This window comes from Odontesthes bonariensis, chromosome 8 (assembly GCF_027942865.1).
Source record: "Odontesthes bonariensis isolate fOdoBon6 chromosome 8, fOdoBon6.hap1, whole genome shotgun sequence".
NCBI classification, from domain to species: domain Eukaryota; kingdom Metazoa; phylum Chordata; class Actinopteri; order Atheriniformes; family Atherinopsidae; genus Odontesthes; species Odontesthes bonariensis.
This window is the reverse complement of record NC_134513.1, coordinates 6,912,406-6,926,270: the sequence shown is the minus strand read 5'-3', so window position 1 is coordinate 6,926,270 and position 13,865 is coordinate 6,912,406. Positions and strand designations below refer to the sequence as shown.

Here is a 13,865-nt window from a genome sequence, read left to right as displayed (position 1 = left end):
TATGTTATCTTCAAGGTAATTGGCAGCACAAGAACTTAATTCTTAAATGTGAGGAGAACTCAAACGCATGGCTAAACAGCCGGGAGCCAGGCAAAATTTTCTTTATTATAAATTAACTAGAAACTCTGTCATCTATGCTGCCATCCAAGGAAACGTCAGTGAGAAATGCATGACTGGCTTACATGGGGATCTACCTTGGAAACGATATCAGGAATGTGGCTCTGTACAAAGGAAAAGGAGTGTTTTTATATGAGAGGATAATAAGCAAGGAGCAAGTGTCGCAGTCAATATTGGAACTGGTGTGAGACAAGAACAGGAAGTAATGAAGATAGAATACATGAGAGGTTAAGGCTCTACAAAATAAAACAGGAAGCACTTTGCTTCCTGTTTTATTTTGACTAAGGTGCAAGAAGTAAATTGATGACAAAATGTAAGCAAGAAGAAGACCTAAGAAATAAAATAAAAACACATTTTTAAAAAAGTAACACAAAGTCCAAACCTAAACACAAACACATAAATCTCACAAGTTAGTCATACACCATGACAAGCTTACGACTCAAAATGTTTAAGTTGTTGTTTTTTTCCTTTTCCTTTTCCATTTTTTATTTAAAAAAAAACAAAACTTGGTCAATGTTTTGTGTGGGTGTATTACATAAAATCCCTGAACATCCATTCGAGTTAAAGGTTGCAAATGCAACAACAGGGAGAGACTTTTTTAAAGGCACTGCAATTAGATAAACAGACAGTGTAAAGAAACTTGTGGCAGGGTCCAGAGCCAAACTCACACTTCAGTGAAAGACATTTGACCTCAATAGAGCTGGATTGCAGTGAAAATCAAGATCAAATGTTGTAAAAGGTTGAATACAGATTCTCTGTCATCTCTGGTGGAACTGAATTTAAAAGAATACAAGCTACAGATTTGTGTTTGATTGACAGGGTAATGCTTAGATGTGCCCTAACAAATGGCAGTAAATTACAGACTGCACACGGACACACAAAGAGACATGGAACAGGAGAAGAGAAGATAAAACCGAAACAAAGGAAGAAGAGGTAGTAAACAATCTCCCTCTCACACCAGTATAAGGTCAAATGACACGACAGTCTGTGGTAAATGAAGCGAACAGCAGAAAGAAAGTGCAAAAGAATAAAAGCATGAAGAACGAAAGGAGACAACACACAACAAAGTTAGTGAGAAAAATCCAAACAAATTGGATTTATAAAAACATGAAAGAGGGGATTACGATGAGAAAGGGGAGCATAGCTTGCATCCTCTGTTACTGGTTGTGCAGTGGTTTTCCAAAAGGTCACATTTGTGGGAGGCCATTTAAGGATAATAGCAGAGTGCTGGTTCAGTTATTTACTGCCTGTTTAAAGGTGTTTGTCTTTCGACATGTTATCCTTCCTGCCGCAGAGATTGTAACGTCACTAAAAGCACATGTGGCTTTCATAACACATCACCATTTGTCATTTTTAGGAAAGGCTCCACAGTTGATGTAATCAGCCAAATGTTACCATCAGTGTGACTCACACAAACCCCTCAGAGACTATGACCCACTAAGTGTGATGTATGTAAATTGGGTGGTACTAGTCATTTTGCTGAATGCTTACCATCTTTGTTTCTCTGCTTCTCACCTGAAAAAGGAGGGGGTCGTTATTATCTTTGTGAGTGACATTTGCATCCTTCCTGGTAATGGCTCATCAAGAATATATCATGAGTGCTGATGCTGATGTCGCTGAAATTAAATCAAACACATTCACATTTTGGTTGTACGTGTGCGGCAGCTGTGGGATAATCATGTAGCTGCCTCCCCGTACTTCTGCTGTTGTTAGAGATGTCTCACACATTGTGCACCAAAAAAATAACTTGTAAAACTTCTGAGTGTCAGTGATATTATTTGTTCTCTCAAACCATCATCCACACCGTTAAAAACACCCTCCGGGTGACATTTTTGATTGCAAGCTGTTTATGATCTTTCCAGAAATTCCTACAGTACAAATGGTTTTATAACAGAAATGGTGCAATCAAAAGCATTAGTGACGGTGGAGTGGTGTTAAGTTCAATATTATTGGCTGTATTAACCTCATTTGCTGCATGGTTGTGTGACTGTCAGGGGCTGTTACGTGGTAATTATGCAGTGTTTAACAGATGTGCAATTTTCTACACATCATTGTATGCACTGTACAGCACATGCTTGTAGGTTATGGATAATGAATATGAAAGGCTAGTTATCCCACTTTACATTACACTTGTTAATCTAATAGAGCTGGAGGAAAAATCCTAATCACGATGAGTGATAGGCAAAATATCATCAACCGATGGTTACTGCTCATGGCTGTAATCATTCCCTGTTGTGAGGCCGGACTTTGACCACACATTCTATCAGCACGTCGCCCGGATGCTGATGCTGACTGTGAATTTGTATTAATCATTTTCATTTTGCTCAGCTGAGATTGATTTAATGTAAATTTCTTTTTGATAAATCTGCCAGCCTTGTGTATTCCTCTGGCTGCTTGTGTGCAATTCAGAAGTCATTGAACGACAGGGAATGTTGCAAAATAATTTCGTGTTTTTCGTATTCTGTTAGGGGTTTCATGTTTATATGTTACAGATGAATTACGCTGAAATTATGAGAAATGTTTTTGGATGCTGTTCGACGCAAGTAGACGCAGATCAAAACAATTTAGTTTAGCTTACACCAAAGGCTGTGGGCGAAGGAACAGTGCTGCTTGTACCTATTTTGTGCTCATTCAGAAGCATGTTTATCAATCTTATTTACATAATTAATGATTATTTGCTACATATCCTACAGCTATTAGTTATAAAACAAGAGCCATAACCCAAATGAAAACTAGTGATGTGTCCTTTTCACCCTTCTCTGACGTTGACTGCACTCAGAGTTCTGATGTAAATACTCAGTTATTTATGTAATTACAGGCACTTTACCTGGCAAATGCACAAAGAGAATGTATGAATATGAGCAACAATAATGACTAAGTAAAGGCAACATCTGTTTGACTGGGGGGAGTAAATGCTTCAAAGGCAATTCAAATTGGACTTAATAGGCATTTTGTTTGATTAATCTTTTTCTTTTATCTTTCAGTCTTTATTGGGAGATGAAACCATGAACATATCAGCTACTAGAACAGGATGTGTTCAGAAACATGCAACCCACCTCACGGAGGAGATAATTCAAGGTAATTCGAAAGTTGTCTTAAACTACCAGAGATTTTTGAGAAACCACTCTGAGGAGCTGTATGTCAAAATCGTCAGATCTCACATTGTGCGTCGTCCATCTACCAGCTGATTAAAAATGACCGTATGCGAATATGTAATCACCATATTCAATAAGGTAAATGTTTGATATTATTAATAGGTTATAGAGCTGGTCATACTTTTCCAACCCACATATATCAGTCTTATTCTGCTCTTCCGTTCTCCTCTCTGATAAAAATGCAATTTTTTACCTTGTTAAAATGTCCATAATTTGTTTCTTTGTGTTACAAGGCACATTATCAATTACCAAAAGGTCAGGTCAGATGTCTTGTATGTTCCATGTAGAATATTGGAAGAACCAATCTGAAAAACTTGGTGGGTGGGGCTTTTTGCATGATGAAATAAGAAACTAGCACTACGAGGAAAAGACAGAAAAAAAAAGTGAGGCAGAGTCGAGGAAAAATAGCAGGCCATGACTGCTGCCGTACAGGAGAGTGAAGAGTGCCAACTGGTGAGCGGTGCATTTCTAATTTTGTAAAAAGCAATAGCTAATTAAAACATTATCTTTCTAATTAACATCCATTTGCATGTGACCTTGTATATTTTGCCCTCACCTTCTTGTGAATCCCTCTCTGGGTCAAACATTTATGGCCAAATTACCTCAATGTTAAAAGCGTTCAAAATATTTCGTGGAGACGGGGCAGGCAGTGTCATTTTCTGTTGGGCGGAGATATGCGTGAAGCCAGATTATCATATTCATAAATACCCACTCACTAATTGAGGAAAGAGGTATAGACTCTATTCCAGGTAATTAGAGCCTTCTTTTCATGGCAAAAACATGATGATGGTGTGTGTTTGCGCAGTCCTCCTAAAATAGAACAAAAGGAAGGTCTTGCCCTTTCAGGTTGCACTCTCGTGATCTTATGACATTTGCAACAGGAAAGATTATTAGTGGCTGTGGGCCGTGCAGACACAAAAACAACACTGCACGCTGCAAGTTTGCTAGATCAAGTATTTGGAACATTATTCAAACGTATGTTTCTCTCACTTCTGTTATTTTCAAAACCTTAAGATGATTAAATCAGTTTTAATACTGTGTATAAAAAATTAATAGAAGTTTGGCAAAGTCTTCAGAAGGACACTTTAAAAAAAACCAGGTGCTCAAAAGGTTCCCCCCTTTTTAATCAAAGTTGATTTTAACATGAAATAACCGTCTCCTCAACAATTTTTTCTTCAGCTAATCTTTAACATCACCACTTCATTGTCTTTGAATGTAATCTTCTGAGATGCCTTTTTGGTAAGGTTGTGCAGCTGACACCAACACCATGATCTTTTCCAAAAACCCAAAACCTAATCAACAAGTTTCCAGAATGGAAAGATGAAAGCACTACCAGCCCGAAAGAAGCATGAATAAATGATAAGGCTACCACAAATTCAAATAATGGTCTATGAGAGAACATGGACCTCAATCTCCTGAGAGAAAGTCCTGTCTTTAAGCTACACTACCATCTCCCTGTCTAACTTTCAAATGCAGAACTGTTCTGCCACTGTTATACCTCATCTGAATTTGGGAATTCATGCGTCCTCTTGTGTCATCAGCGTTATTGTGTCATCCTGCCCACAATAAATGTGAAGGCTCTATAACTCTGAATGGTGATATTCTGTGTTTCCATGACCCTGTGATATAACTTAAAGGAGTTGAGTTGTGCGTGCTGTTTATTTCTGTTACATTTATATTCATTCATTCACCACAACAAAGCTAACTGACTTTCCACTCGCATTGTTACTATGGTGATGCCATGTCATTTAAAAACATTCCTTCACCTCGTGCTATAGCAAAATGTTTAGAACAGCATGGGCATTTTATTGAATTGATCAGATAAAAGTGGTATAAACTGAAGCTTTCCATCTTTGTCATGCACATTGTGATCATACTTATGCTTTTTTTTCTCATTCCTATCCTTTCCTTCCTCCCTCCGGCATAGCCAACACAGGCCCTGGCAATTATAAGAGGACGGGCTTTTGACTGATTCTGTTTTTTAATAGAGAAAATACAGTAATTCCCATTTTCCCTTTCAGACATCTGTATATCATCAGAATTTTTTATTTACGGTAAAACTCCTATATACCATTCCTTTGAACAGATTGTGGTTGTCATTACAGTTTTTGTTATTCATATATTCAGATTCTGATAACTCTATTTCTCCCATCCTCATCTCAACCTTGGTCCTCAGACTTCTTGTGTCTCTCTTCTCAAGGAGAGAAATCCTTTAAACAGAAAGGGGCGAGGAAAGCTTCTAGTAATTGGCAGAGACAATAAAAGCATCTGTTTCAGCCTCGATATATGAGCTGTTTTCTATCCCCTATCTTAACAGGGAAAAGACAGATATTCGATGCACCCCGAGATGGAAGAAGTCCACTGATACTTGTTGCCAATTATCAGATTGCATCCATCTCTTAAGTGTGTTTCTATGTGTGCTAACTCACTGTAACTGAATAGTTGATGTTAGTATGTCTTCACATTATAATCAATGCAAGTTTTTACACAAAGTCACTTCTAATAGTGTCTCAAAATGTGTACATATTTTTCAAACATAGCTTTGAGGATTTCACCTCCATTGACAATATAATCATTGTGTTTGTATGGCCACATGTCATATATATATTGTGCACATATTTAAGTTTTTTGCTGTGCATTGGCAACTTTGTGATTTTGAGAAAAGATCTTTGGAAAAACTAGACCGAGCTACTTTAGACTTATGTAACAGATAACACTCTCATTGTGACACAAAATGCAATGATGGAAACTCAGATGATGGTAAAGGACAAAAAAATAGCAAATTGAATTGATATTCTTATCTGGGTTCACAGGAGTGGGAAGGAAAAATGTGAACAGGGCACTTTCATTTTGATATAACTTTAGGAAACCTTTTAATCTGGAGCAGAGAAAACAAACTTTCAGAAGATTAGTGCAACGGAAGGAGGAAATGGAATAAGAGTGAGATGAGGCAGAAAATGTGAAACAGAGGGATCTTTTATGGGTTAAATGACCCCAAAGAGGATTTTGTAATTGAGAACTGATGGCCTCTTTCTTAGCTTTTTCTTAGACATAAATGTAAAGATCTTATTCTTTAGACTGAGCAGAACACCTGTCATCATAAATGCAAATGTGTGTGAATTGCACCAGGAGGGAAAGGGTTCTGTATTATTAAAACTGTGGGTATTTCAACGAATGCTTCTGGGGTCCGTTTCACGTAGCAGGTTCAACCAACTCTGAGTCTATTCCTGATCTCTGAGTTGATCTACTCTGAGATAGAAAACCCTGAGTTTTCGGTTCCAGAAACGCTGATTTGAGTGAGGTTAATCAACTCTGAGTAAGTTCACCTTGAGTTTAGCGCGTGCACCACAACTTTAAAAAGCCAGCATCAATGGAGCCCCGATTCGACGAGTCACCTTGGCAACGGGGAAGAGGAGGGGCTACGTTTTTCACCAACCTCGAATTGGAAATCTTAATGCGCTCATACGGCGAGTTTCAACACGTTTTTAGAAATAAGTGCAACACCGTTGCAGCAGCAAAAGTGTAAGTTTAAATGTAGTCCTTTGCAATCACAATAATATTACAGGGAAACTGCTTGAATGGTAGCCCATTCATTTATTTCATTTAGGTGCAATCCCGCAGGGGAGAAGCGCTCTTGGCAGCAGTTTAAGATGAAATATAAAAACATTGTTCAAACAGGTGAGACCTCGGCATGGAGGTACCTCATTTTGATCATGTTTTACATTGTAAAATAAATATTAAGTGGCTATTTGACTGTGCAGTTATTTTATTCCCAACATAATGCTGTTTTCACACACATAAACTATGTCTTCTCATCTATATCATCCATCCATCCATTATCTATACACCGCTGAATCCGTCAGTCGGGTCGCGGGGGGGCTGGAGCCTATCCCAGCGGTCAATGGGCAAGAGGCGGGGTACACCCTGGACAGGCCGCCAGTCCATCACAGGGCCACATAGAGACAAACGAGACAAACAACCATGCACACTCACAGTAACTCAGAAGGACAATTTAGAGTCATCATCTATATCATGTTCTGTTAAATAATTAAGCCTATTTAAACTAACACAGACTTCTACTGAGCCAACAGAAAGAAGGCAGATGCCCGTAAAACGGGTGCTGCCCAGCACCGCCACCTGTAACGGGAGGGCAGTGGCTGAGGGAATCCCCGGAGGGAATCCACCCCCAAGACACGAGTGCCTTTATAAAATATAATAGGCCTATATATGTCTTTTTTAAGCCTATTCATACAAATATTTATTTGTCTTTTATGTCTTTTTTTTCTTTTGTCCCAACACATTCTGATAGTGCCGCTCAAAAAGATAATTGTCTGTAAATGCAAAAATCTATGCGCGGTCTGATAACCATCTCCGACGAATATTTAATTCTCTGCGCAATAATGCTGCACCTTCATCCACGGGATCATTGTCAAAAGGACATGTTCGTGAAAAAGTCGCCTCCTACTGTGCCTAATGGACTTCTAGAAGTAGAAGAACTCGCTCTGCTGAATGAATGAATGAGGAAATCAAATGGCGTGTGTGGCTGAAAGAGGGCGGAGACAGAAAGAAACTCGAGGTTTCTTGAATAAAACCTGGTCCCGACCAGGTTAGGTTCAGAGAGTCTGTTACTACGGTAACTGACCGTGAGGTTAAGTTACCTCTCTTTGTGAAACAGGCTAGAGTTACCCCTCTTTGTCGGGGTTGAGTTACCTCCCTTTGTGAAACGGAAAACTCAGGGTTTCCCTCATTTCAGGGTTAACCTACTCAGAGTTTTCACTAAACCTGCTACGTGAAACGGACCTCTGGTGTGGTCCATCTGGTAAAATAACCATTGATTTTTTTTTATCTTTTTTTTTTCTGTTTCAGACCAGCAATGGTTGTCAGGTTCTTTTGTCTGATCAATAATTCTAGCACATTACCGTGCTCGCACTGTAACTGAGCAGCGAGGGAATGAGTCACTCCCTCTGCAATCAGCCTGTCTGACTGAGTACTCGTGTGTCTGCCTTAAGAGCCTCATCTTCAAATACACCTTTATTTCACCCACCAAAACAAGCAGTCGAAAAATGTCATGACTCTTTAAGCAATCAATGCTGTAAGTCAAAATGTCGAAAATGCTACCCTCTGGAAACAATGCAAGTGTGCTTGTATTTGTTTCCTGACTTGAGATTGGAGGAATAATCACTGATAACTAAGGAGAATATATTAAAGGACCCTTATCTTTTCTGTGTAGGTTTGCTTTAATATGCCGGCAGTCTTACAACCCTGATTCATTTTCTAAACCTCCAGCAGCTAGCTTATCCTGAATGAATGCACACAGCTCTCCAGAGGTCTTGACTTCAAGTATGTACACTGACTTTTCTTTTTTCACAGTATCATTTCTGTATCCTGGAAGTACTCTATCCAATTTAAGCCATGTAAGCTGTAAGTGTAGATTTTGTATATTTTCTTGGGAGATTGATGGATCTGTGTTGTCTGTCCGTCCGTCTATCAAGAGAGGGAGAAATGGAGAGAAAACAAAACTTTCAACACTTTCATTGCCTTACCTTGACTTAAGGAGGATTAAATGAAAAAGCAAGTGTTGTGAGACTGATCACTGAAAAAAATGTATTTTTTTCAGGATCAGAAGGCAGTGCATTAAATCAAGGACTAAAGATTTTTAGTTTGTCTGATTCTCAGCAGAGTGTGTGTGTGCGCAGTGTGTGTGTGTGTTCGCAGAGTGTGTGTGTGCACTTGTATAAGAGTGCACAATGCAGACTTGGAGCCTGTTTTACAGTTATTGTCCTGAGCAGTGCATCTTTGGATACAAAAACCGAAAATTAAATGTTGACCTCGATGTTTTGTCATGAGCAAACTTAACTTGCTGTCATTATCATAGCACAGATTTTTAACAAGTTAGAGGCTAATTTAATCTTACTGCCTTACACAAACATACTTAAGTTGCAGATATAATTTTTAAGTAAGGCTAAGAACACATAAACATAGGTATTTTTAAAAGCTGGTTTTGACCTCCTTTAACAGGTGATCACCAGGGATTGCAAATGTAATTTTTCCATCTCAACTCAACTTTATTTTTCCGACAAGTGTAACCCAAAGTGCTTTACAAAGTAAAAACAAAATAAAAAAAGAATAAAGGAATTAGTGAATAAGTAGTTGTAAAAAAGAAAATTAATTTTCTATACCCGCTGAATCCGTCGGTCGGGTCGCGGGGGGACTGGAGCCTATCCCAGCAGTCATCGGACAAGAGGCGGGGTACACCCTGGACAGGTTGCCAGTCCATCACAGGGCGCTCCTAGGGACAATTTAGAGACACCAATTAACCTAACATGTTTTTGGAGAGTGGGAGGAAGCGAGAGTACCTGGAGAGAACCCACACATACACGTGGAGAACATGCAAACTCCACACAGAAAGGCCCCAGCTGGGAGTTGAACGTGGAACCCTCTCGCTGTGAGGCTAACCACCACACCACCGTGCAGCCATCAAAAGAAAAACAGAAGAAGATATATATAGAAATAAGTAGATAACAGGCATATCAAAACATTTTAGTGAACTAAGAATATGCTCTTTCAAAGAGGTCAGTTTTGAGCTTCAGATTAAAAGAAGAGAGTTTGTCAATGTTCCTCACCCAAGCAGGTAGCTGGTTCCACAGGAGGGGAGCCTGGAAACAAAAGGCTCTGCCTCCCATTCTTGTTCAGTAATTCTAGGAACTACAAGCAGACCAGAACACTGACATGGAGCAATCTTGTGGGACAATAGAGAATAATGAGATCTTTCCGATAATTAGGAGCTTAGGCAATTAAGGGCTTTGTATGTTGTAAGTAGGATTTTAAAATCTATCCAAGACTTTACAGTGAGCCAGTGTTAAGAGGCCAAGACTGGAGAGATGTGATCTCTCTTGGCAGTACCAATCAGAACTGCAGCGTTTTGGATCAATTGAAATATATTCATAGAAATGCAGTAGTCCAGCCAACATGTTACAAATGCATGGACTGTTTTTTCTCCTTGTACTACTCCTTATCAGGGCCGTGCAGAGACATTTGGAGGGGCAGGTGCTCAAAGTGAAAAGGGGGCAGAGTGAGCACGAATCTGAGTGTAGACACTAAAAAGAGCATGGGAGAGATAGTAGCTGATTAAACAAGTGTTATGTGATCATGACAAGATGCAAATGATAACTAACATTAAAAATGTCTCACTGTGACCTGCCATACTGCTGATTGTTTGTAGGAGATTCTGTGCTGAGAGAGGCTGCAGCCAAGGCTGACTGTTTGAACTAAACGGAACAAGTTGCTCATTTGTAAACTGAAAGGGGAACATTAATGGGGGGACAAGAATAAAGGAGGGGTGGAGGTACAGCCTGTATTCACAAAGCCATAATTCAAGCTGTGCATTAATTTAGGACATAGGAATAATTTAGGACACACTTTGCGCAAGACAGCAAGGTTATAAAAGTTATATATTTTATATTTATGCATATCATATTTCATTTATGTGTATACAAATGTTAGAAACGAGTTGAGAAAATCACAATTCAAATTTTTCTAATTATTATTGTCATTGATGTTGTATTTATACTAATATAGTCCAAAATTATATGAATAAGCATGTAGGCTACATTGCATAGTTTTAGTGAAATAACCTATGCCTCACTGCCTCTGGAAACATACATATAGGAAAAACACTGCAACTCACTTGACAGTAAAATTATACATATCTCTAATGCACTTTGCCAATGACAAAAGAAACATATGGAAACAAAAAGAAGACATACATACAGGGATACAGACATACTTTTTCCCCTCAGCACGCTGTGTGGTTAGTTAGCGGCTATAACTTATGAGAGTGTGAGCAGAGTCAGACGCACACACACGATGCTGCTCACTTCTCTAACTTCTTCAGTCATCTTGCAAGAGTACACCATGGCGTGCACAAACAAATACCGCTCTCCGTCTCCAGCAGCTTAGCAGCGCTTAGCTGCGGGGCACGTCGTCTGGGCACGTCTGGGCAGTGAGGGCACGTCTATGTGGATCATGTAATTTTATTATTTAGTTTTAGTTATTATTTTGGGCACCACAGACAGACTTTCACACTCACACACCTCCACCCCCACCCCTTTGCACGTGCCTGCTCGTATATATATGTATATTTCTATATAAAGGGCAGTGTCTGGTCCTTGTAGAGGTAGATGACCCCCTTCCTGTGTTCGGTTCTACCAGAAGTTTCTTCCTGTTAAAAGGAAATTTTTATCTCAAATGTCACTTTAAGCTCGCTCAGGATGAGGAACTGGATTGAAGAGAAGTTTCAGTGTGATCTGTTGCTTTGCTTTTTTGGTTAAGATTAGAGTACAATGTTCTGGATTCTAATTGGCTCGATTTGGACTGTATCTTTTAAGGACCTTGGAACGACAGCTGTGATTTGACGCTCTAAATAAAACTGAATTTAACTTAACAGAATTGCCAGGCCCCCCCGCGACCCGACCGACGGATTCAGCGGTATAGATAATGGATGGATGGATGGAGAATTGCCAGGTAAAAGTGCCCAATAATACATAACCATATGAGTGGTGTTAAAATACAAAGCTTGAAACTTTGGAAAGCAGGATATGAGATTGAAATTTGCTAATATGGAAAGGGATGATAAAAAAATATATATGTAAATGTCATTTTTCTAATAGGGATGTTCATTTCCATCTTATAATTCATAACTGTAAGATATCTATTGACCCACTATGAGTCCTGTGAATAAGATTCGTGAAATTGTTTCTGGATGAGTATTCTTATCCTCACAGATCATCTGTCCTGTCCCCTGATAAATGCTTCATCCTGTTAGTGCCTGCAGGGAGCTGAGGATGAGACGGAGAGATAAATGATGGAAAAATGAAGATTTGAAGGATAGACTGGGGGAGCAAGACACAGGAAATGATACAGTGTTGAAAGATTTTGGGTTTAGAGGCAGGAGTTGGAAGAGAGCTTGATGTACTTCACTGTGTTGAATTTCAAATGAGTTACTTTAGGGTTAGTGCCTTCTTTAAGCTTTAGTTGAGGATTTAGTGTCCAAGATTAAGCTGTAGAATATTTGTTTGTCCAGGATATAGCTCACACAGGCTAATGATAAATATAAACCTATTTATCCAATCTAAAGGGACTTCTCAAATGACTGAGTGGAGACTGGACAAGAAGGGGTTTATCACCACTCAGCAAGGAGGAGTCTTTGATATTCCAGGTTTGGTGCACAGCTTGAAGATGCAGCTGCCGCTGTTGCCCGTCACAGTCAACAGAGGGTGCTGTGGTTCTTTAGGTGCGCCTCAGCATTACAAATCAGATGTTAAGGGTGAGTCGGAGAACAATTCCCCTGATTGAGTTTGCAGACAAAAGCACACTTACATGTAAAAGCAGTGTGCAACTAAGGCAGTGCATTACACAACTAAGATATTCCCAACTCACCTTTAGCTGTTGTGACAATAAAGGAGTTTTTGTGTTGCTTTAAAAAGGGATTTTTTTTGGATCCCGTTTCACATTTAGTTTCTCTGTAAGCCTATCACCCCTGGTTTCTCTCTTTTCATTTTATTCTTTCTTCCTTCAAGATAGACATGGTCACAAACCCAACATTTCCCACCTTTTATCATTTCCATATTCAAATAGCCTGATTCTCTTTCACTCTCCAGTGCTTTCTCCACCTCCCAGATTCTCAACATTTTCCAAAATAAACATTTTTCCTCAGCAATTTCAACTGAATACTGATGCTCCTTCAATACATTCCCTATAGCTAAAATGACAGCTGACACTATGAGTTGTGCACTAAAAAACCTTTTTAGACACCACTCAAACATATAAAGTGTTTTTTCCCCCATTTTTTTTAAAGAGCCATTCAATTTTAAAAGAATGAGGATGGCATCATATCCAGCAATATCTGATAATAAAGTCTCCAGGTTTTACTTATTGTTACCCCTGTTTGCTGTGCGTAAATAAGCTGTTGTTAAATCACTGGTGTTATCTGACACTTCAGGTTATTGATCTCTGTGTCATTAGAGGTACGTAAACTGATTTTGTGTGTGTGACCTTCAAGAGAAAAGTCAGTTTACTCCTTATTTCAGCCTATTCATAATGGATTGTAAATGTCACATAGTCGTGTAGAAGGTATCAAATGACTTGAATCAGGGGATATAACACCCACTCCTGGATACCATTTATACATCTTCCCCCTTATAATTTCTTTTCAGCTTTTTCAACTAAGTAGATTATCCATTTTGGACTCTGTATTCTGCTTTCTGTCAGTTTTAAGTAAAACTCAGCATGGAGGCAATTCACAGCAGTAAATGCTGTCTTCTGCACAATATTAAGTGCTTTGGCACTTGTTTTGAGGGACAAAGACCTTTACCGGACTTTGATAAATGTGCCCCCAATGAAAAAGTCACACAAAGCTATATGAAACATACTTCAATGAAGATTCATGTAGAATCCCCCCAACAACTTAGTGCTGAGATATAAAGTATCAGCCACAGCACCGGTGTTTCCCATGCATATAATTCGTCTTAGCAGCATGGGGAGAAAGCTGCTGACAGAAAGAGAAACAGAGGGATATCTCTCTGTCACTATGCA

At 39.1% G+C, this 13,865-nt stretch overlaps 1 long non-coding RNA gene across 1 annotated transcript in view; it reads left to right on the top strand.

Annotated features, from left to right (window-relative positions):
- Positions 1-12,474, top strand: part of LOC142385756 (uncharacterized) — a 79,576-nt gene extending 67,102 nt beyond the window's left edge. Inside the window, exons 4-6 of the long non-coding RNA XR_012770225.1 lie at positions 3,102-3,195; positions 11,719-11,795; positions 12,409-12,474. This is a non-coding gene — a long non-coding RNA (uncharacterized LOC142385756). The remainder of the gene's footprint in view (positions 1-3,101; positions 3,196-11,718; positions 11,796-12,408) is intronic.
- The last annotated feature ends 1,391 nt before the right edge of the window (positions 12,475-13,865 follow it).